Source organism: Tachyglossus aculeatus, chromosome 4 (genome assembly GCF_015852505.1).
Source record: "Tachyglossus aculeatus isolate mTacAcu1 chromosome 4, mTacAcu1.pri, whole genome shotgun sequence".
NCBI classification, from domain to species: Eukaryota; Metazoa; Chordata; class Mammalia; order Monotremata; family Tachyglossidae; genus Tachyglossus; species Tachyglossus aculeatus.
In genome coordinates this window covers 22,492,162-22,517,448 of record NC_052069.1, presented here as the reverse complement: position 1 = coordinate 22,517,448, position 25,287 = coordinate 22,492,162, and positions in this window count along the sequence as shown.

Here is a 25,287-nt window from a genome sequence, read left to right as displayed (position 1 = left end):
TCTCCTCCAATTCTCTCCTTGACCCCCACCAATATGGCTTCTGTCCCTATCGCTCCACAGAAACCACTTTCTCAAAGGTCACAATTGATCGCTTTCTTGACAAATCCAACGGCCGCTACTTCATCCTAATCCTCCTTGACCATTCAGATGCCTTCAACACTTTCGACCACCCCCGTCTCCTGGAAACATTATCCAACCTCAGCTTTATTAACACCGTCCCTCTCCTGATTCTCCTCCTATCTCTCTGGCTGCTCATTCTCTATCTCTTTCATGGGCTCCTCCTCGGCCGCCCACCCACTAGTGAGTCTCAAGGTTCAGTTCTGGGTCCCCTTCTATTCTCCATCTACACCCATTCACTTGAAGAACTCATTTGCTCAAATGTCTCCAATTACCACCTCTATGCAGATGATTCCCAAATCTGTATCTCCAGCCCTGATCTCTCTCCCTCTCTTCAGTCTCACATTTCCTCCTACCTTCAAGACATCCCTACTAGGATGTCCCACTGTCACTTCACACTGAACATGTCTAAAACAGAACTCCTTGTAATAATAATAATAATGACATTTATTAAGCGCTTACTATGTGCAAAGCACTGTTCTAAGCACTGAACACCCTCCTCTACCTCCTCCTCATCTTTCCACCCAAACTCTGTCCTTCCCCTGACTTTTCCATCACTGAAAACAGCACCACCGTACTTCCCGTCTCATGCCAGCCTACTCACTATACCTCCATCTCATCTATCTCGCTTCTGACCTCATGCCCACATCCTGCCTCTGGCCTGGAATGTCCTCCCTCTTCATGTCCAACGGGCGATCCTCTCCCCACCTTCAGCACCTTATTGAAGCCCATAAATCTTGGCATTATCCTTGACTCCTCTCTCTCATTCAACCCACATATTCAATCTGTCACTAAGTCTTGTCGGCTCAACCTTCTCAACATGGTTAAAATCCGCCCTTTCCTTTCCATCCAAACTTCCACCCCTTGTATCCAAGAGCTTATCGGATCCCACCTTGATTACTATATCAGCCTCCTTTCTGACCTTCCTATCTCCCGTCCCCCCCCTCGCCCCCCAACTCCAGTCCATAATTCACTTTGCTACCCTGATGATTTTTCTACAGAAACGTTCAGTCCATGTTTCCCCACTCTGCAAGAACCTCCAGCGGTTGCCCATCCATTGGCTTGCCCCCTCCTACCTCACCTCGCTACTCTACTATACCCAGCCCGCACACTTCTCTCCCCTAATGCCAGCCTACTCACTATACCTCCATCTCATCTATCTCGCTTCTGACCTCACGCCCACATCCTGCCTCTGGCCTGGAATGTCCTCCCTCTTCATGTCCAACGGGCGATCCTCTCCCCACCTTCAGCACCTTATTGAAGGCACATCTCCTTCAAGAGGCCTTCCCTGACTAAGCCCTCCTTTTCTCTACTTCCACTCCCTTCTGCAACACCCTGACTTGCTCCCTTTATTCACCGCTGCCCCTCCCATCCCTCCATAACTTACACACACACACACACACACACACATATATATATATATATATATATATATATATATATATATATATATAAATCGATAAACTACGGATATATATATATCTGTAGTTTATCGATTTATATCAATTGTCTCCCCATCTAGACCCTAAGCATGTTGTGGGCAGGGAATGTGTCTGTTATTTATTTTGTTAGTATGTTTGGTTTTGTTCTCCATCTCCCCCTTTTAGACTGTGAGCCCACTGTTGGGTAGGGACTGTCTCTATATGTTGCCAATTTGTACTTCCCAAGCGCTTAGTAAAGTGCTCTGCACATAGTAAGCGCTCAATAAATACGATTGATGATGATGATGTTATACTATACTCTCCCAAGCACTTAGTACAGTACTATGCACACAGTAAGCTCTCAATATGATTGATTGATAGGTGAATGTCGCCAACTTGTACTTCCCAAGCGCTTAGTACAATGCTCTGCACACAGTAAGCACTCAATAAATACGATTGAATGAATGAATGAATGAATGAATGGGGGAAGAGGCAGGGGTATTCCTCAGGAGGAGCTGGCTTTAACCATGGCCAAGGAGTTCAGCGTCCTGTTTATATTCTCTCTCCTCAATAACCACTTGAATGTTTTCTTTTTCCTTAACTTCTCTTAATTTCTCCAAGGTATCGCTCCTGTAATAGGTTAAATATTTTCATTCCTCTCCTCCAGCAGTGTTCATGTTTGGCTAGGAACCAGTTGCCTTATCCAGATCTGTTTAGTCACTACTTAAGAAGGTTAAAGATATCACTGAACCATGAAAGTAAGCACAGATCTCTTGGCTCAAGGAATCAAGGAAGCAACCAGTTTGAAAGGAAAAAAAAAACAAAAACAACAAAACAGACTGTAAACTGAAAGAATTTAGTGTCTTCTTTCTCTTTATAGCTCCCTGCCACCAGCCAATTCTTATCACTTAAGAGGTATTTGTTGTAGGGACAAATCTCTGGTGTGTTTTTACAACAGGAAAATGCTCCAACCCAGGTGATGACACCAGTGATTATATGGAGAGCAGCAGAAAAGAGGACTTCCTCGAATAAGCCCTAATTTCCTCTTCTTCCACTCCCTTCTGCATCACCCTTGCACTTCATTCACCCCTCCCTCAGCACTACAGCACTTATGAACATATTGATAATTTCTTTATTTAATGTCTGTCTTCCCCCCTAGACTGTAAACTCTCTGTAGGCATGGAACGTATTTACCAACTCTGTTATGCTGCACTCACCCAAGCATTTAATGCCAAGCTCTGCACACAGAAAGCGCTCAATAAATATGATTGATTGATGGATCGATTGAGGTCTGATTCCTTATCTCAAGAAGGAGAAGCAGCGTCGTCTGGTGGAAAGAGCACAGGACTGAAAGTCAGAAGATTGGGCTGCTAATCTCAGCTCTGCCACTTACCCGCAGTATGGTCAAAGACATGTTTCTCAACTTCCCTGTGCCTCAGTTTCCTCATTGTAAAGTGAGGATTAAAGACCTGTTCTCCCACATACATTCAATTATATTATCATGGCTCTGCCACTTATCTGCTGTGTGATCTTAGGCAAGTCACTTCACTTCTCTGGGACTCAGTTACCTCATCTGTAAAATGGGGAATAAGACTGTGAGCCCTATGTGGGACAGGGACTGTGTCCAGCCCGATTTGCTTATATCCATCCCAGCACTTAGTACAGTGCCTGGGACAAAGTAAGTGCTTAACAAATACTGTAATTATTATTATTATTACAATACCCTCAGACTGTGAGCCCCAGGTGGGACAGGGACTGCGATGGATTTTATGGCACTGTCCATCCTAGTTATTAAAATAGTGTTTGGCACATAGTAAGCCCATAACAAATACCACAATTATTATGGAGAAGACTGAAACGATTAAAGAAAATAGTCCAGAACTAGAACATTAACCTAGAGGTCGTGGCTGCGGTAGCCTTCAAACCACTTTCCCCATCTCTAGGAGATTAATATTATCATTAAAAAAGGAAGAACACTTTAAAGAAATTGTAGGCAGCTGAGTTGGTAACCTTTGGAATCTCATTATATTATTGTTGACCGTTAATCTCAACATAAAAAATGATGTCTTGTTTTCTAGCACCCAATATTCACAAGTGGACATTAAGCAAGAGGAGATTTAAAGCCAGCTCACGTTGTTTCTCTGAACAAAAAGTTGCTGTCTAGCTTCTCTTGAATGTTAATGCTGAAGAAAGAGATCACTCAAGGAGAAATAAATCCTTGTGAGCTGAAAAAGATTTTCGTCCTACATATCGATCAGTTAATCGATTGCTGAGACTTTTGGTTCACTTCCTATTAGGAGACAGTTATTTAATCCATAAATACTAGTGTCTGGGCTGAAGAAAAATGAAATTGACCCAGCATGCTCTGGGCAGAGATTTGAAAAGAAAACCCTTTGGGGAGTGGTTTATCAATACATATGTTAGTACCAAAACTGTACGATGGACATAAACATTAAATATGCTTTATTTCCCCAGTGATACCTTCTGCCTAATTCTGAACTGAAATACAGTTGAACTGTGAAAACAAGACCACGCAATCTGTATCTAATTCTCTAGACTGTTAGCTCACCATGGGCAGAGAACATGTCTGTGTTTCATTGTACTCTCTAGTACAGCACTCTGCATATGGTAAATGCTCAATAGTTACCATTGATTGACTAGTCCAATTCTTTTGTATTTAACCTAATGCTAAGCATAGGGCTTAAACTCCAGTATGCATTTATTAAATACAGAATTATTAGTACATGATCATGATGGAGCTTGAGTACCTAGTGGGCATTTACTTTGTTTTTCTCCACTAAAATCCTTAGAAGATATATTCAGAGGAAATGACTAAGATAAAAGAAAAAGCAATGAAAATCTGAGTGCCCAAGATCTCATTCATTTCTCTAAAGTCGACCTCTTTCCCCGATAGCAAATTTTATTGTCAGAGACTCAGAATACCCACTCCCAAATCCATTTAAGGCTCTGTGGCAAAATGGTACCAGACTCCCGGCTGAAGCAGCCTATCGAGCTCTTCGAGCTTTTATAGAGCTGGGAGATCTGGACTTCAAACAGAGGCCACCAACACCGAGCAGTTTTGTCAGTGCTACTCAATATCAAATGGCAGGGAAGAATCCCACACATCCAAGCCAAGCACAACCAAATCAAATTCCTAGCACTAAAGCTACTCTCATTGCTCCACAGTATGCTTTCCCCAACCATATGCACGAGCTGCGAAGCAATGCTAGTGCAATTCAGACACCAGGACAAACTCCACCGTCTCAACCTTATCCTCACCTGCTTTAATCCTGCCCTGTTGTCCACCAGGCAACAATATTTTTCCATCCTTATTGATTCCCATGCCTACTGCCCAAGCCAGCAGTTTCAGACATTTTAACTCACTCCTCAAACCCCCTGTTCCCCAGATTCCCCAATCCTTTGCCCCAGTGACCTTGACACTGTTAAAACTGAAACCATCAGGCGCAATCTCCCTAAAATCTCCCCTGCTCCCATCCTCTTCCTGGCCCCTTTTTGACTCTCCCATCTTTCCCAGCAGTATCTCAAGAGGGGATCTCCCACCTTCTCTCAAAATCTACAACTCCACCTGAGCTTCTAACCCCACCCCTTTGCAGATTATCAAAACACTTGCCCCCTCCATTCTTCCCTCCCTGACCACCATCTTAAATCATTCACTTTCCACTGTCTCCTTCCACACGGCTTTCAAACCAGCCCATGTCTCCCCTACTGTAAAAGTACCCTCTCTTGACCACTCAGCTCCCTTCAGTTGTCATCCAATCACTCTCTTACCATTCCTCTGCAAACTCGTTGAATCACCCTGGGCTTCCTGGAGCATGCTCAATAGCTCCCGTACTACATTTTCACCGGAAAACATATTGTCAGGAAAGTCTGGTGTTGCTAGACCCAGGCTTTGGAGGCCACTCTACCTATGACTTTTTTTTTCCAGAAATAAGTCCTTCCTCATTTATATTAATGACTGTCTCCCCCTCTCTCAGCTGCCTTCAACAACTGCAGACCGTCCCCTTCTCCTGGAAACACTATCTAACCTTGGCTTCACAGACAGTGTCCTTTCCTGGTTCTCCTCCTTATCTGACTGCTTTTTCTCAGTCTCTCTCATAGTGACCTTGGGCAAGTCACTTCACTTCCCTGGGCCTCAGTTCCCTCATCTGTAAAATGGGGATTGAGGCTGCGAACCCCACATAGGGCAGGGACTGTCTCCAACCTAATTTGCTTGTATCTACCCCAGCACTTAGTAAAGTGCCTGGCACATAGTAAGGCACTTAACAAATACCATTATTATTATTATTATATCATACTCTCCCAAGTGTTTAGTACAGTGCTCTGCACACAGTAAGTGCTGAATAAATGTGATTGAATGAATGAAGCTTTGGCTAAGTTACAAGCTAATCAGAAGGGACAGAGTCCATGTCCCACTTGGGGCTCACATTATTAATCTCCATTTTACAAATTAGGGAACTGAGGCACGGAAGAGACTTGGCAAAGTTCCACAGCAGACAAGAGGTGGATCCAAGATTCAAACACAGGTCCTCCTGAACCACAGGCTTACGCTCCATCCATTAGCCCACTCGTCTCTCTCATTCAGCCGGCACATTCAATATTTTGCCAAATCCTGTCAGTTTTCCCTTCCTGATGTCTCTAGAATGCATCCTTTTCTCTCCATCTAAACTGCTACCATGCTGATTCAAACCTTTATCATATCCCACCTTGACTATTGCATCAGTGTGCTTGTACCTACCCCAGGGCTTAAAACAGCGCTTGGCACATAATAAGCACTAAACAAATACCATAATTATTATTATTAATAAATCAATCATATTTCTTGAGAGCTTACTGTGTGCAGAGCACTGCATTAAGTACTTGGGAGACTATAATACAATAGAGTCGGTACACATGTTCCCTGCTGCCAATGAGCTTACAGTCTAGAAGGAAGAAGCAGATATTGATATGAATTATTGCTTTGTGCATACAAATTCATTCATTCATTCAATCGTATTTATTGAGTGCTTACTGTGTGCAGAGCACTTTACTAAGCGCTTGGGAAGTACAAACTGGCAACATATGGAGATGGTCCCTACCCAACAGTGGGCTCACAGTCTAGACGGTTAAACTGACTGATGGTGGTGGAGAGAAGGTCCATTCTAGGATCATAGACCAATCAATCAATCAATCAATCGTATTTATTGAGCGCTTACTATGTGCAGAGCACTGTACTAAGCGCTTGGGAAGTACAAATTGGCATCAAACCAGCAAACCTTCTGTGAAAATAAAACTTAAGGTACTTGTTTAGTGCTTACTATACACCAAGCGTGTTCTAAGTACTGTGTAGATATGAGTTAATCAGTTTGGTCACAATCTACGGAGGAGGGAGTAGGATTGACTCCCCATTTTGTAGATGAGATAACTGAAGCACAGTTAAGTGACTTGCCCAAGGTCACATAGCAGATACATGGAGGAACTGGGATTAGAACCCAGGTCTTCGGATTCCCAAACCCACGCTCTTTCCATTAGGCCACTATGCTTCTCTGTTGCCTCCAGGTCTCTTGCTCTGCAAGACAATCAGTGGTCTCCACCCTTCCTATGGTCTACAAAGCTGAGGCAGGAGAAGTGGGCAAAGAAAAGTCAATAAAAGGAGAGCTGCAGCAACAAGCAGGGCAACTCTGGATTCTCTTTTAGTATTCTAGTGTTTTCTTTTAGCGTTCCCATGGCAACTGCTTCCTTCACCATCCTTCCCCGCTTCCCCTAGCCAGCTAATGAGACTTTCATCTCTGTTATATAAACAAACCCTCATCTGTATCCCGACCTTGGCCAGTGCTGGTCGAAACTCCATTTTGGTTGAGGACTTGACACCAAATAATTCACTGAACCCTTCCGTAAACACACAGAACTAGCAGAAACTTGAATGAAACATTTTGGAGAGGCTTGCTGAGAATATTAGATTAGGAATTCACTTGGAAATACCCTCCCACCTGAAGATTCCTTAATCAAAATTTGGATATACTGTTCTTTTGGCACAGGCCAAATCGGACCCACTAGGGAGGTCTAGATCCTTGGATTTGCTGTTAAACATCTTTCACTTAAATCGTGTAAACATTTCACAATAGGAGACACATTATTCAGGAGAAGTCCTTCACAATGATATTACAAGTGCTCACTTTTTTATAGCTACAGATCGATCCATCTCATAGTTTGGAATTCCTAGGTCACTGGATCTTCAAGGCAGGGGGAGGGAGAAAGGACTTCCTGGGAAGTTCAGGAGGCAGGAACCCAGGCTGATCCCTGCACCGTGTGCAGTTTCCACTGAAATTGAAGCATTTAGGAGTGAACCTGGAGCCAACCCCCAAAGTAGAGGGGACCCCAGCCTGGGCCACTGCGGTTAGGGGTCTTCCAGCCGGTCCCAGAGAGATAAGCAGCGTGGCTCAGTGGAAAGAGTCCGGGCTTTGGAGTCAGAGGTCATGGGTTTGAATCCCAGCTCTGCCAATTGTTAGCTGTGTGACTTTGGGCAAGTCACTTAACTTCTCTGGGCTTCAGTTACCTCATCTGTAAAATGGGGATTAAGACTGTGAGCCCCCCGTGGGGCAACCTGATCATCTTGTAACCTCCCCAGCGCTCAGAACAGTGCTTTGCACATAGTAAGCGCTTAATAAATGCCATCATTATTAGTCCCTTCTAGACTGTGAGCCCGCTGTTGGGTAGGGACCATCTCTATATGTTGCAAACTTGTACTTCTCAAGCGCTTAGTAATGTGCTGTGCACACAGTAAGCACTCAATAAATACAATTGAATGAATGAATGCTGCCCCTGCCGCCTCCACTGCCACTCTCAGAACTGCAGGAGGGAGCTGGAGAGCTGCCATTTTGCATTTGTTTTCATTTTATTTAAAAATAAATTAAAAAATGAATCTCCTGGTGCTCAGGCTCTTCTGTCTGTGGCTATGACTGGCTGATGGAGGCGGTGGCAGTGGGCATTCTTTTTACCAAAAAAAAAAAAAGAAAAAAGAAAACAACCAAATCACCTGGCAGTGGTGAGCCCAGCTTCTACCTACCCCAGGTTCTGTCTCCACCTCCTTTCTGTCCCTTTCCCATGGCTCTGCATCCCGAGGAGCTGGGGTGGCTGTGAAAGACCCCAGCTCTGGCAGGACATTTGATGATCCTGGCTTCTATCCCTCCTGACCTCACCTCTGCCTCTTTTCTGAGCCCTCTATGGCTCTGTACCCCAAGGAGCTGGGGTGGGCTATGGGCACAGAGAGGTTCTAATCCCAGCTCCACCTCATATCTGCTGTGTGACCTTGAGAAAGTCATTTTACTTCTCTGGGCCTCAGTTACCTCATCTATAAAATGGGGTTTAAGACTGTGAGCCTGATGAGGGTTCTTATCCCGCCTCCACCACTTGTCTGCTGTTTGACTTTGGGCAAGTCACTTGACTTCTCTGTGCCTCAGTTACCTCATCTGTAAAATGGGGATGGAGACTGTGAGCCCCACATGGGACAACCTGATTACCTTGTATTTACCCCAATGCTTGGAACAATGCTTGGCACATAGTAAGCGCTTAACAAATACCATAATTATTAACTCTGTTGTACTGTGTTCTCCCAAGTCCTTAGTACAGTGCCCTGCCCACAGTAAGTGCTCAATAAAAACCACTGACTGATTATGGCAATGGAGTGCATGAGAATGAGCCAACATAAATCAAGTCCCTTCAAAGCCCTACTGAGAGCTCACCTCCTCCAGGAGGCCTTCCCAGACTGAGCCCCCTCCTTCCTCTCCCCCTCCTCCCCATCCCCCACACCTTACCTCCTTCCCCTCCCCACAGCACCTGCATATATGTATATATCTTTGTACATATTTATACCTGTGCTTCTGACCCCATTCCCTCTCATCTCATGAAATCTCTCGCTCCATCCCTTCTCCCCTCCTTAACTTCCATCTTCAACCACTCACTCTCCACTGGTTCCTTCCCCTCTTCCTTCAAACATGCCCATGTCTCTCACCCTAAAAAAACCCTCTCTTGACCCCACCTCACCTTCTAGTTATCGCCCCATCTCCCTCCTACCATTCCTTTCCAAACTCCTTGAACGAGTTGTCTACACGCGCTGCCTAGAATTCCTCAACACCAACTCTCTTCTCGACCCCCTCCAGTCTGGCTTCCGTCCCCTACATTCCATGGAAACTGCCCTCTCAAAGGTCACCAACGACCTCCTGCTTGCCAAATCAAACGGCTCATACTCTGTCCTAATCCTCCTCGACCTCTCAGCTGCCTTTGACACTGTGGACCACCCCGTTCTCCTCAACACGCTATCTGACCTTGGCTTCACAGACTCCGTCCTCTCCTGGTTCTCTTCTTACCTCTCCGGTCGTTCATTCTCAGTCTCTTTTGCAGGCTCCTCCTCCCCCTCCCATCCTCTTACTGTGGGGGTTCCCCAAGGTTCAGTGCTTGGTCCCCTTCTGTTCTCGATCTACACGCACTCCCTTGGTGACCTCATTCGCTCCCACAGTTTCAACTATCATCCTACGCTGATGACACCCAGATCTACATCTCTGCCCCTGCTCTCTCCCCCTCTCTCCAGGCTCGCATCTCCTCCTGCCTTCAGGACATCTCCATTTGGATGTCTGCCCGCCACCTAAAGCTCAACATGTCGAAGACTGAACTCCTTGTCTTCCCTCCCAAACCTTGCCCTCTCCCTGACTTTCCCATCTCTGTTGATGGCACTACCATCCTTCCCGTCTCACAAGCCCGCAACCTTGGTGTCATCCTCGACCCCGCTCTCTCATTCACCCCTCACATCCAAGCCGTCACCAAAACCTGCTGGTCTCAGCTCCGCAACATTGCCAAGATCCGCCCTTTCCTCTCCATCCCAACCGCTACCCTGCTCATTCAAGCTCTCATCCTATCCCGTCTGGATTACTGTATCAGCCTCCTCTCCGATCCCCCATCCTCCTGTCTCTCCCCGCTTCAATCCATGCTTCACGCTGCTGCCCAGATTGTCTTTGTTCAGAAATGCTCTGGGCATCTTGCTCCCCTCCTCAAAAATATCCAGTGGCTACCAATCTGTGCATCAGGCAGAAACTCCTCACCCTGGGCTTCAAGGCTCTCCATCACCTCGACCCCTCCTACCTCACCTCCCTTCTCCCCTTCTACAGCCCAGCCCGCACCCTCCGCTCCTCCGCCGCTAATCTCCTCACCGTACCTCGCTCTCGCCTGTCCCGCCATCGACCCCGGCCCACGTCATCCCCTGGGCCTGGAATGCCCTCCCTCTGTCCATCCGCCAAGCTAGCTCTCTTCCTCCCTTCAAGGCCCTGCTGAGAGCTCACCTCCTCCAGGAGGCCTTCCCAGACTGAGCCCCTTCTTTCCTCTCCCCTCGTCCCCCTCTCCATCCCCCCGTCTTACCTCCTTCCCTTCCCCACAGCACCTGTATATATGTATATATGTTTGTACATATTTATTACTCTATTTATTTATTTATTTATTTTATTTGTACATATCTAATCTATTCATTTTATTTTGTTAGTATGTTTGGTTTTGTTCTCCCCCTTTTAGACTGTGAGCCCACTGTTGGGTAGGGACTGTCTCTATATGTTACCAATTTGTACTTCCCAAGCGCTTAGTACAGTGCACTGCACATAGTAAGCGCTCAATAAATACGACTGATGATGATGATGATGAATAGACATAAAAAATTCAAAGAACATAATCCTGATGGGTTAGAAATTCTTGCCTTGAAAAGATAGTCAACTCGTGCATTTCCCTTTGCTGTGTTGCTGATTACAGTCAGTTGATCATATTTAATGAGCACTTACTGTGCGCAGAGCACTGCACTAAGTGCTTGGGAGAGTACGGTGCAACAATAAACGGACACAATCCCTGCCTACACTGAGCTTACAGTCCAGAGGGAAATTTTATACTGAAAAAGAGTAATGCAAATAATGACTCAGGAATGGGAGGGTGGGATGCCATTGAGATAAGGTGGGATGGGGATTCCTAAGGAAGAGAAAACACTGATATCCTACATTGTCACCCCACTCACCTCAGAGTGCAGTGAGTCCTTTCAACGGAGATATTTTCTAAGTAGTTGAGTACAGAGTGGAGAGAAAAAGTTTTCTACATATATCTGGCTCGTAAACTTTTGCAAAGAGAGATAGCAGATGCCAAATCTGGAGTGGGGAAAAAGAGGAGACTAGAAAGGAATCTAGAATATGTCATTTTCAGAGAACCAGGAAAAAAGAATCCACCTATCTCTCTAAATGGAATCTATCTTGGCTTGGATCTCCCATATTCTATTGCCTAAGCACACTTCCATGCTGAGGAAATAAAGGTGGGAAAGATCAAAATACTTAGAAATTTCTGAGCTTGGGGTGGTTTACCTTCAAGCCAAGGACAACTGAATTATTAATAGTAATATTATTATGTTATATACCAGTCAATCATATTTATTGAGCGCTTAATGTGATCAAAGTTTGAATCTCCACTTTGGCAAGTTTGGTGTAGTAATAATAATAATAATAATAATAGTTACTATGTGCCAGGCACCGTACTAAGTGTAGGGGTGGAATATAAGCAAATCGGGTTGGACACAGTCCCCTGCCCCACTTGGGGCTCACAGTCTTATTCCCCATTTTACAGATGTGGTAACTTTGGCCCAGAGAAGTGAAGTGATTTGCCTAAGGTCATTTAGCAGACAAGTGGCGGAGCCGGGATTAGAACACATGACTTTCAGAGTCCTAGGCCTGTGCTCTAGCCGCTACACTGTGCTGCGTCTCTACCGCCAAAAACTTCCTAACCCAGCTCTCTCAGAGAGGGCTCCTCTCCCCTGCCTTTCCAGCCTCCCTATTTAATATCCAGGACTCGGGAAGCCAAAGGGTTCCCCCCTCCTCAGAGGATGCGGGTTGGGGCCGGGGGGACGGGCATGCTCCATGTAGCTGGATGGGGACGGGGTCTAACACCAACATCTGAGGCTCCTAGAGAAGCGAAAATAGTTCTTTGGATGGGTTCCTGGCTAGACCCCGCGTTGAGATTCAGTACGTTTTAGGAGCATTGATTTTTACCATTGCCTCATCTGTCACTGGAGTTTTTTAAAAATTGATTAATGTCTCTGAAAATGGTATTGGGCGAACAACTAGTCTACGTATCTCTAAAATTAAGCTGTGTAATAAATCTGGTCTAGTCAGGCCTAGGGCATCACTGACAAGTTAAACGTTACTCAAGCGGATTCCAGGAAATTTATATTTGTTTTCAACAATCAGATAAGGCAGCAGAGAGAATGTCCAAACTTAGGCAGAGGTTTATTAAGGCACATCGCTGTTTGAAGTGAACTGAGGAATCACTCAGGTCTCGCTGTTACTTTCATTCTGCAGAAAGATCAGGTCTGAGTAATCCTAGAATGCCGACCAGATAGGCCCCTGGGCTATGCCAATTTATCAAATAACCTCCAGACCAGGCCAAAACTGCAGACACCTTTGGTTATTTTTGGTAACTGTTCAACACTAAATATTATTAATTATAATAACGATGCTATTTATTAAGATGCTTACTACGTGCCAGGCACTGTACTAAGCACTGGGATGGATACAAGAAAATCGAGTTGGACACAGTCCCTGTCCCACATGGGGCTCACAGTCTCAATCCCCATTTTACAGATGAGGTAACTGAGCCCCAGAGAAATGAAGTGACTTGCCCAAGTTCACACCGCAGCATGGCTCAGTGGAAAGAGTCCGGGCTTTGGAGTCAGAGGTCACGGGTTCAAATCCCAGCTCCGCCAATTGTCAGTTGTGTGACTTTGGGCAAGTCACTTAACTTCTCTGTGCCTCAGTTACCACATCTGTAAAATGGGGATGAAAACTGTGAGCCCCTCGTGGGGGCTGATCACCTTGTAACCTTCCCAGTGCTTAGAACAGTGCTTTGCACATAGTAAGCACTTAATAAATGCCATCATCATCATTATTATTATTATTACGTGGCAGAGCCAGAATTAGAACTCATGACCTTCTGACTTCCGGGCTCATGGTCAATCCATTATGCCATGCTGCTTCTCACATTACTGTAGTAATTGCAAGTCCCAGACTCAACTGTATAATTAGTTGATGACTACTATAACTTGAATCTTACAAATCAATTAATCAATTATATTTGAATATCTGCTGTGTGGAAGCTGGCAAATGGGTTGTGGCAGCAATGGACTACCAGGCTATTTTCCATGCTGAAGGTCTACAGAGCTGCAGTGTTGGGAATCAGAAGGTCAAGAGTTCTAATCCCAGCTCCACCTCTTCCTGCTGTGTGACCTTGGGCAAGTCACTTCTCTGTGCCTCAGTTACCTCATCTGTAAAATGAGGTTTGAGACTGTGAACCCCAAGTGGGACAAGGGACTGCGTCCAACCCGATTTGCTTGTATCCACATCAGCACTTAAAACAGTGCCTGGCACATAGTAAACACTTAAAAAGTACCGTCATTATGGTTATTATTATCCAAACTTCTCTAAAGCTGTACTGGGAAAGACATTGAAGGGATGGTGAGCCCATTGTTGGGTAAGGTTTGTCTCTGTTGCTGAATTGTACTCTCCAAGAACTTAGTACAGTGCTCTGCACACAGTATGCACTCAAGAAAAACGATTGACTGAATGAATGAGCAACAGCAGGATCTCCAAACAGCTACTGCATGAAGCGGCTCAAACTGGTGGGAAACCAACAGCAAGGAGGGCAGAGGAAATGTTTTAAGGACACTGTAGAACAAATCTTCAGACAGTGCTGCATCCCAGCTGAAAATGGAGAGTCAGTTGCTGAGGACAGACCTGCATGGCCCACTGGCAGCAAGAAGAGAATGGCTCACGGAGCTAGAGTTTCATGAGGATTGAGAGACAAAAGGAGACAAAAGACAAAACAGTAGCAGGAACTGTAAACATTAAGTATAACGACATAATAAGGGACAGTCTTTTGTGCATACAATCTGTTCAGGATTGTGGGTCCTGCATTGATCTTTTCAGACACACAAACACACTTTCAGGGCGTCTTCTTCAAACACGAAGGACAGCTAGACTATGTGCCAATTATTCATTCATTCAATCATATTTATTGAGCGCTTACTGTGTGCAGAGCACTGTACTAAGTGCTTGGGAAGTACAAGTTGGCAACGTATAGAGACGGTCCCTACCTAACAGCAGGCTCACCGTCTAGAAGGGGGAGACAGACAACAAAACAATCAATCAATCACATTTATTGAGTGCTTACTGTGTGCAGAGCACTGTACTAAGCGCTTGGGAAGTACAAGTTGGCAACATATAGAGATGGTCCCTACCCAACAGTGGGCTCACAGTCTAGAAGAGCAGTGTCTGACACATAGTATGTGCTTAACAAATACCATTAGAAAAAAAAATAGTGCCTGAAATTCTCTTCTCTAGCCACAGCTCCTTACGGACTTTCATTTTTATTTTGTGTTTTGTGAATTTGTCCTTCTCCCTTTTGCTGTTTTAATGTTTTGTTGTCCACTGTTTTGGTATTGTCTGAATCTAGTCTTCTCCCTGACCCATGTTCACAGAATGTGAGCCCTTTGAATAACAGGGTCTGTGCTTAATTTGCTCCTGTTTATTCTTCCCCTGCACTTTGAACAGTGCCATGCATGCAGCAAGTGCATAATAAATCCTACTACTGCTATTGCTACTTACTCCTCTCCTTGAGGAGCTCACAATCTAATGCAGGAGGCAGATATTGATTATTCGGGATTATCTCTATTTGTTGCTGAATTGTACTTCCCAAGCACTTAGTACAGTGCTCTGCACACAATAAATGCTGAATAAATACAATTGAATGAATGAATAAGAGGACACTAGGGAATTTCCAGTGGCCACAGAGACAAGTTAGAGCATGGGCCTCGGAGTCAAAAGGAACTGGTTCTGATTTCAACTCTGCCACCTGTCTGCTGTGTGTTCTTAGGCAAGATGCTTAACTTTTCTGTGCCTAAGTTACCTCATCTTTAAAATGGGTATTCAGACTGTGTCAGTCCCTGTTCCACATTACCTTTCAGCTGTGAGAAGCAGCATGGCTTAGTGGAAAGAACTTGGGCTTGGGAGTCAGAGGACATGGGTTCTAATCCCAGCTCTGCCGCTTGTCTGCTGTGTGACCTTGGGCAAGCCACTTAACTTCTCTGTGCCTCAGTTACCTCATCTGTAAAATGGGGATGAAGAATGAGAGATGGTAGACTCCATAAGGTTGCCATCTCCCTGACTTTCCCATCACTGTTGATGGCACTACCATCCTTCCGTCTTACAAGCCCACATCCTTGGTGTCATCCTCAACTCTGCTCTCTTGTTCACCCCTCACATCCAATCCGTTACCAAAAACGGCTGGTCTCACCTCCGCAACATCATCACCAATATCCGCTCTTTCCTCTCCATTCAAACCGCTACCCTGCTGGTTCAATCTCTCATCCCATCCCGACTGGATTACTGCATCAGCCTCCTCTCTGATCTCCCATCCTCCTGTCTCTCCCCACTTCAGTCTATACTTCACTCTGCTGCCTGGATCATCTCTGTGCAGAAATGCTCTGGGCATGTTACTCCCCTCCTCAAAAATCTCCAGTGGCTACCAGTCAACCTACGCATCAGGCAAAAACTCCTCACTCTCAGCTTCAAGGCTGTCCATCACCTCGCCCCCTCCTACCTCACCTCCCTTCTCTCCTTCTCCAGCCCAGCCCACACCCTCCACTCCTCTGCCGCCAACCTCCTCACTGTACCTCGTTTTCGCCTGTCCCGCCGTTGACCCCCGGCCCACATCCTCCCCCTGGCCTGGAATGCCCACCCTCTGCACATCTACCAGGTTAGCTCTCTTCCTCCCTTCAAACCTGAGAGCTCAACTCCTCCAGGAGGCCTTCCCAAACTGAGCCCCCTCCTTCCTCTCCCCCTCCCCATCCCCCCGCCCTACCTCCTTCCCCTCCCCACAGCACCTGTATATATGTTTGTACAGATTTGTTACTCTATTTTACTTGTACACATTTACATATTGTATTTATTTTATTTTGTTAATGTGTTTTGTTTTGTTGTCTGTCTCCCCCTTCTAGACTGTGAGCCATTGTTGGGTAGGGACCGTCTCCAAATGTTGCCAACTTGTACTTCCCAAGCACTCAGTACAGTGCTATGCACACAGTAAGCACTCAGTAAATACAATTGAATGAATGAATGAGCCCCACGTGGGACAACCTAATTACCTTGCATCTACCCCAGTGCTTAGAACAGTGCTTGGCACATAGTAAGCACTTAACAAAATGCCATAATAATAATAATGATATCTAATGTTTAGTACAGTGCCAGGCACATAGTAAGTGCTTAAAAAATGCCATTAGAAAAAAAAACATAGGAGAAAGCTGAGATAGTCCTCTATACCGTGAGTTCATTTTGGGTGGGGAATATGCCTGTTTATTGTTATATTGTACTTTCCCAAGTGCTTAATACAATGTTCTGCACACAATAAGTACTCAATAAATGTGATTGACTGACTCAGTGGCTAAGATGCCAACCAACTGCACTGAACTGAAACCCTGATGGTTTCACAGGTTGTTGCTAGTGTTTCATTATTAACCTAATCTGGCCAAGGTGTGGTCACTAAATGTAGTTCTGGCTGCCTGTAAGACAGCAGAAGTTCTTTGAGAACGATTACTGTAAAGCCCAGTTTTATCCCAAATTAGAAGCCGGGTCAGTTCAGCATTATTTCATCAGGCTACTAATAGGGGACTCAGAATGCAATCCTCTCCTGGCAAGGAAACTGGAATAGAGAAACTTTGGAACACCAAGATGGGGTTGGGGGCGGGGGGGGGGAAATCTCTGGTCCTTCAAATCCAGTGGGACTGAGGATAGCATTGTGGGGGCATCACTGACCATAGAACATGTTCTTAGGTCCTGGAAAAAAAACGAACGAGAAAATTTTCCTACAAGGGTAGAGAGGAAATCATTGACAGAGAAGAGTTCATTCACTCAATCAAATTTTTTGAGCATTTACCATGTGCAGAGCACTGTACCAAATGCTTGGGATTGTACAATACAATAAACAACAGACACTCTCCCTGACTAAAATGAGCTCACAGTCTGGGGGGGTGGGGGTGGGGGAGACAGACATTAATATAAAAGATTACAGATATGAACATAAGTGCTGTGGGATGGGATAGGGGAAGAATAGAAGGAGCAAGTCAGGGTGATACAGAAAGGAATGGGAGAAGAGGAAAAGAGGGGCTTAGTCAGGGAAGGCCTGTTGGAGATGTGCCTTCAGTAAGGCTTTGAAGATGGGGGAGAGCAACTGTCTGTTGGAAGTGAGGACAGAGGGCTTTCAAAGCCAGAGGCTGGACCTGGGCTAGGGGTTGGTGAAGAGACAGACAAGATTGAGGGACAGTAAGAAGTTTAGCATTAGGGGAGTAAAATGTGTGGGCTAGGCTGTAATTAGGAGAGTGGTGAGGTAGGAGAGGGCAAGGTGATGAAGTGCTTTAATAATAATAATAATAATGGCATTTGTTAAGTGCTTACTATGTGCAAAGCACAGTTCTAAGTGCTAAGCACTGTTTAAAGTCAATGGTGAGGCGTTTTTGTTTGATGCAGAAGTGGAGTTTTTTTGAGGAGCGGGGGAACATGTCCTAAATGTTTTTGTAGAAAAATGACTACAGGTTACAGGCTTGTGAGACAGGAAGAATGGTGGTGCCGTCTTTAGTGATGGGAAAGTCAGGCCCAAGGAAATCACCAGCTCCGGGTGCCGGCCAGGAATTCAGAGGCGGCTGGATTGTGCTACTCCATTTTCACCAAAGGTCAGGCCACTAGAAGCCACTGACTGCAGTGCAGAGTCAGGAGTAGAGGGGATGATGAGAACTCTGCTCAGAACCCAAGGGATTTGGGCCAATCCTACGGAAAGAGTCAAACCACCTGTCACTGTGCTCCAGGAGGATCACGATGGGGAGGCGAAAACAGAGTTTGGAGAACCCAAGGAGCTTTTCCCACTGGTCATGAGCCAGATTCCATGCTCCTGAGGGGCCAGCCAAGATACACAGAACTGAACCGTCTCGGTCAGGGCGAACTTAGAACACCCTACGGCCTCCAAATCAGCCATCATCTGAATAGTTCAAATGCCTAGGGTGAGGCAAAAGAAAGCCGATCTCTTTTTGGTAGCCCTTGGAACAAAAAGTCTGCTGAGCTCCCACAGGCTTATTTACACACTAGATGTCTTGATGCTATCTTTCTGTCCTGGATCCAGAAAGAGAAAATATCATCGAAAAGGAAAGTCATGAAACAAACACTATCCACTTGTGTGTTACTGGAATGGTTAACTCTCAAATCTGCTGGGCCTGGGGAAATGAATGGCCAGCATGAAAAAGGAAGGTGACAGGTAGCAGGCACCCCCTCATTGTGTTACCCCAGTAGGCGGATTCCGATTGAGCCAGGGGTTTCTGTTTCTTTGTGCTGCTGGTGGGTATAGTACATGATGATGAAGAAAGAACACCCCAATTGGGTATTGGGTCCAGGATCCAGTCAACCAAAACCCAATTCCCTTAAACTCCATACTTGCCCTAAAAGTGCTAGTTTTAAGCTCAGTTAACACCCAGCCCTAACTGGCCAACTTCTTAGCTCCATCGTGCCAACCTTGGCTCCCGCGGGCTGGGTCTGCCTTCCTGTCCGCAAATCCGTCTCCAATAACATCCCTTGTGTTTTGAGATCCTGGATTTACGTCACCTTCCCGGTCTTTTCAGATGGGAACTTTCTGTGTTTAGCACTTTAATCTGGATTTATCATCATCTCAGAAGTCATTGCAACCCGGCCATCTCTCATTTGAAAATGATTCAAATGAATATTTATAGCAGCTATCATTCTAGCATACTGTTAATGTTAGCTTTACCTCTCTGATGACTACCAGTTCTTTAGGATAAGACAAGACCGCCTGGAATGGATTTCCTTCCAGGAGATTCAGCTGGGATAAATAGAAGTTTCTAGAATGTCTCAGCTCAGTGGACTCTGACCTTTGCAGGTGCACAGAGGAAAATTTCAAACGCCCATGAGAGTCTCATTTGCATGCTCCTAACAGTCAATATTGATCCTCTTGCATAAACAGTTTTCTGTTGATGTTCCTGTTGAGAGGCAGTGTTGTCTAGTCGATAGAGCATGGCCCTTGGAGTCAGAAGGACATAAATTTCTAATCCTGCCAATGCCACTCGTCTGTTGTGTGACCTTGGACAAGTCACTTTACTTCTCTGTTATTAGAATAAGGATATGACTCTGTTCACATTCACTGGACATGGGACGTGGAATGTGTCCAACTTGATTAGCTTGTATCTACCTCAGCACTTAGTACAGTGCCAGGCATTTAGTAAGTGCTTAACAAATACCATAAACAAGTGATTTCTCATTTTCTCAGGTGACTAAATGTGGCCTTGTTTGTGATTTTATCTGTCTGAATCAGTGGTTTTTGAGTTCTTATTGAGTTCATGCTTAGTACATGCTTGGGAGGGTACAATAGAGCTAGTAAACATGACGCCTGCCCATGTGGAGCTCACAGTGTAGTGAATCCATTCCAACACTAACCCTCATCTTACTTTACATCCAGCTTTTTGTGTTTTCTTTGTATTTCCTGGCTTTTTCCACTGGCCTATTAGGTTACCTTGAACAATTACTCAACTCCTTTCTATATCAGTTTTCTTAGCTGTAAAATGGGGATAAGATTCCTGGTCGACCTACCTTTGAGAATGTGAACTTCACGGGGAGTAGGATCTGTGTCTGCTCTCGTCCTGCAGTTTACCCTACCACATAGTACAAAGCTGAACATGGTGAGCATTTAACCTATACTTTAGTGATGGCCCAAGCCTTGGGGCCAGACAAAACTAGCTAAGAGAGAGCAGCACAATGGAGCATTTTCTCCTCCAGCATTTGCTCCCATTAAGCAAATCTCTTTTCATGCAAACATTGTTGTAGGTACCAGTTTGACTTCGGCCAAATTCACTCTGTCCTGCTGTAACTCAGTTCTCTCTTCTTCTAACTTCATTCTTTCATTCATTCAATCATATTTACTGAGCACTTACTGTGTGCATAGCACAGTACTAAGTGCTTGGAAAGTACAATGGGCAATAAAGAGAGACTATCTCTGCCCACAATGGGCTTACTGGCTAGAGGTGGGGGAGACAGACATCAATACAAGTAAACAGGCATCAGTATAAATAGAATTATAGATATGTATACAAATATACATCTATTCCTCCCTCAATGTCTCCCATGCCCATAACCCCCATGATTTTTTCAAACCTTAACTCTGCTCTGCTGACACTTTCTTCTTTTCTTTTTCTTAATGGTATTTATTGAGCCCTTGCTCCATACAGAGCACTGTTCTAAGCACTTAGGGAAGTATGCCACGAAAGAGTTGGTAGAACAATCCCTGCTCACAGGGAATGTGCATTTTACAGAGGGGATTAAAGCCTGGGTTTTATTAATCTGGTTCTCTCACCTCTCTGCTCCTTCTCAGACTTATCTGCTGGCTCCTCTTCCCACACCAAGCCCCTAAATGCAGGTCCCAGACTAAGTCCCCCTTTTCCTCTACTCCCCCACCAACTTTGCCCCAACTCACTCCCTTTGCTCTGTAGAAGCAGCGTGGCTCAGTGGAAAGAGCCCAGGCTTTGGAGTCAGAGGTCATGGATTCAAATCCCAGCTCCGCCAACTGTCAGCTGTGTGACTTTGGGCAAGTCACTTAACTTCTCTGTGCCTCAGTTACCTCATCTGTAAAATGGGAATTAAAACTGCGAGCCCCCCTTGGGACAACCTGATCACCTTGTACCCTCCCAAGCATTTAGAACAGTGCTTTGCACATAGTAAGCGCTTAACAAATACCATCGTTGTTATTATTATTATTATTACCCCCTTCCCGCCCCACAGCACTTGTGTATGTGTACATATTTATAATTCTATTTATTTATATTAATGATATGTATATATCGATAATTCTATTTGTTTATATTGATGCCATTGATGCCTGTTTACTTGTTTTGATGTCTCCCCCCTTCTAGACTGTGAGCCAGTTGTGGGCAGGGATTGTCTCTATTGGTTGCTGAACTGTACTTTCCAAGCATTTAGTATAGTGTTCTGCATGCAGTAAGTGCTCAGTAAATACAATTGAATGAATGAATGAATGACGGTTTTGTTCTACTATTCTCTCCCTGTATCCCCTCCCTCCCCTTTCCTTCCCCTTTCCCTCTCTCATAGCTCATCTGCTCACACGGTTTCATCTACCAGCTCTATATGGAAAACTCCCAAGCATCGCCTCATCTAACATACAGTTTCCCATTTCCTTTTGGCTCCAAGACAAGTCTTCATAGCAGTCCTGTCAGCACCTCAAACATAACATGCTCTAATGGGAACTCCTCATCTTCCCTTCTAAATTTACTTCTCCTCCCAACTTACATTCATTTATTCTTTCATTCATTCATTCATTCATTCATTCTTTCATTCAATCGCATTTATTGAGCACTTACAGCATGCAGAGCATTGAACTAAATGCTTGGGAGAGCACAACAATAAACAACCATATTCCCTGCTCACAACAAGCTTACAGCCTGGGGCGGTGGGTAGACATTAATGTAAATAAATAAATTACAGATATATACATAAGGTCTGTGGGGGTGGGAGAGGGGACGAACGGTGGGAGCAAGTTAGGGCAATGCAGAAAGGAGTGGGAGAGGAGGATGTGGGGCTTAGAGAAGGCCTCTTGGAAGAGCTGAGCCTTCAATAGGATTTTGAAGGGCGGAGAGTAATTGTCTGGCAGATTTGAGGGGGGAGGGCATTCTAAGCCAGAGGCAGGACATGGGTGAGGGCTCCGTGGCAAGATAGGTGAGATTTGGGCACAGTGAGAAGGTTAGCATTAGGGGATCGAAGGCTGGATTGTAGTAGCAGAGTAGTAAAGTGAGGTAGGAGGGGGCAAGGTGATGGAGTGCTTTACAGCCAATGGAGAGGAGTTTTTGTTTGATGGGGAGGTGGATGGGCAACCACTGGAGTATTTTGAGGAGGGGGGAAACATGTCCTGAATGTTTCTGTAGCAAAATGATCTTGGCAGCAGAATGACGTGTAGACTGGAATGGGGAGAGGCAGCAGGCGGGGAGGTCAGCAAGGAGGCTGATGCAGAAATCCAGGTGGGATAGTTTGAGTGATTGTATTAATGTGGTAGCAGTTTGGGCAGGGAAGAAAGGGTGGATTTTATCAATGTTGTGAAAGTGAGACCAACAGGATTTAGCGATGGATTGAATATATGGATTGAATGAGAGAGAGGAGTCAAGGCTAAGGTTTCAGACTTGTGAGACAGAAAGGATGATGGTGCTGCCTACAGTGATGGGAAAGTCAGTGGGGGGAAAGGGTTTGGGTGGGAAGACAAGGAGTTCTGTTTTGGACATGTTAAACTTGAGGTGATGGGAGGACATCCAAGTAGAGATGTCTTGAAGGCAGGAGGAAATGTGAGACTGCAGAGAGGGAGAGAGATGAGGGCTGCAGATGCAGATTTGGATACCATCCACATAGAAATGTTCACTGAAGCCGTGGGAGTGATTGAGTTCTCCAAGTGAGTGGATGTAGATGGAGAAGGGAGAAGGGACCCAGAACTGAACCTTTGAGGGACCCTCACAGTTAGAGGGTTGGAGGAGAGGAGGAGCCTGCAAAGGAGACTGAGAATGAACGGCAAGAGAGGTAAGAGGAGAACCGGGAGAGGTCTGTGTCAGTGAAGCCAAGGTCGGATAATGTTTCCAGGAGAAGGAAGTAGTCAACGCTTTCGAAGGTAGCTGATAGGTCAAGGAGGATTAGGATGGAGTGAGATTGATGGATTTGCCAAGAAGGAGATCACTGGTGACCTTTCAGAGGGCAGTTTCTGTGGAGTAACGGGGATGGAAGCCAGATTGGAAGGAGTCGAGGAGAAAATTGAAGGAGAGGAATTTGAGACAACGGGTGTAGACAACTCGCTCGAGGAGTTTGGAGAGGAATGGTAGGAGGGAGATGGGGCGATAACTGGAGGGGGCTGTGGGGTCAAGGGAGGGGTCAACTTTCCCATCTTTGTCAGCATCACCACCATCCGCCCTATACCAGAAGTCCACAACCTCGTCTTATGGGAACGTATCTGCCAACTCTGTTTTATAATAATAATAATGGCATTTGTTAAGTGCTTACTATGTGCACAGCACTGTTCTAAGCACTGGGAGGTTACAAGGTGATCAGGTTGTCCCATGTGGGGCTCACAGTCTTAATCCCCATTTTACAAATGAGGTAACTGAGGCTCAGAGAAGTTAAATGGTCACACAGCAGACATGTGGCAGAGCCGGGACTAGAACCCACGACCTCTGACTCCCAAGCCTGTGCTCTTTCCACTGAGCCACGCTGCTTCTCTTATACTTTCCCAAGGGCTTAGTACAATGCTCTGCACATAGTGAACACTTTATTAATCAGAAGGTCATGGGTTCTAATCCCGGCTCCACCATTTATCTGCTATGTCACCTTGGGCAAGTCATTTCACTTCCCTGTGCCTCAGTTACCTCATCTATAAAATGGGGATTGAGACTGTGAGCCCCATGTGGGACAAAGGACTGTGTCCAACCCGATGTGCTTGTGTCCACTCCATGCTTAGTACAGTACCTGGCACATAATAATAATAATAATGGCATTTTTATTAAGCGCTTACTATGTGCAAAGCACTGTTCTAAGCGCTGGGGAGGATACAAGGTAATCATGTTGTCCCATGGGGGGATCACAGTCTTCATCCGCATTTTACAGATGAGGTAACTGAGGCCCAGAGAAGTTAAGGCCCTCTCCATCCCCCCTGCCTTACCCACAGCACCTGTATATATGTATATATGTTTGTACGGATTTATTACTCTATTTATTTATTTTACTTGTACATATTCTATTTATTTTATTTTGTTAATATGTTTGGTTTTGTTCTCTGTCTCCCCCTTCTAGACTGTGAGCCCACTGTTGGGTAGGGACCGTCTCTATATGTTGCCAACTTGTACTTCCCAAGCGCTTAGTACAGTGCTCTGCACAAAGTAGGTGCTCAATAAATATCATTGAATGAATGAAAGTGACTTGCCCAAAGTCACACAGCTGACAATGAGCAGAGCAGGGATTTGAACCCATGACCTCTGCCTCCAAAGCCCGTGCTCTTTCCATTGAGCCATGCTGCTTCCCCGATAAACCCTTAACAACTACTATAATCACTGTCATCATTATTATTAATCTCCATTTAACAGTTCATGTGTTCAAATCCTGGCTCCGCCAATTGTCAGCTGTGTGACTTTAGGCAAGTCACTTCACTTCTCTGTGCCTCAGTTACCTCATCTGTAAAATAGGGATTAAGATTGTGAGCCCCCGTGGGACAACCTGATCACCTTGTAACCTCCCCAGTGCTTAGAACAGTGCTTTGCACATAGTAAGTGCTTAATGAATGCCATAAAAAACCCCCAAATAAGCAAATGAGAGAACAGAAGCATGGAGAAGTTAAGTGACTTGCCCGAGGTCACACAATAGGTATGAGGGAGAGCCAGGTTTAGTTCCTTATTTATGGATTACATACTGTCCAAACCCAAGGAATAATAAAAAGGATTTATAGTGTAATTATTGTTTTCATTGCAGAGTTTACCACATACATTAAACAAAAGCTAATTTAGCACCAGATTTAAGCTTTTCACTTTTCAAGGCATATTTTCTGTTTCAGAAGCTAATATCCAACAACACAGGGGGAAAAAACATGCTACTATCCT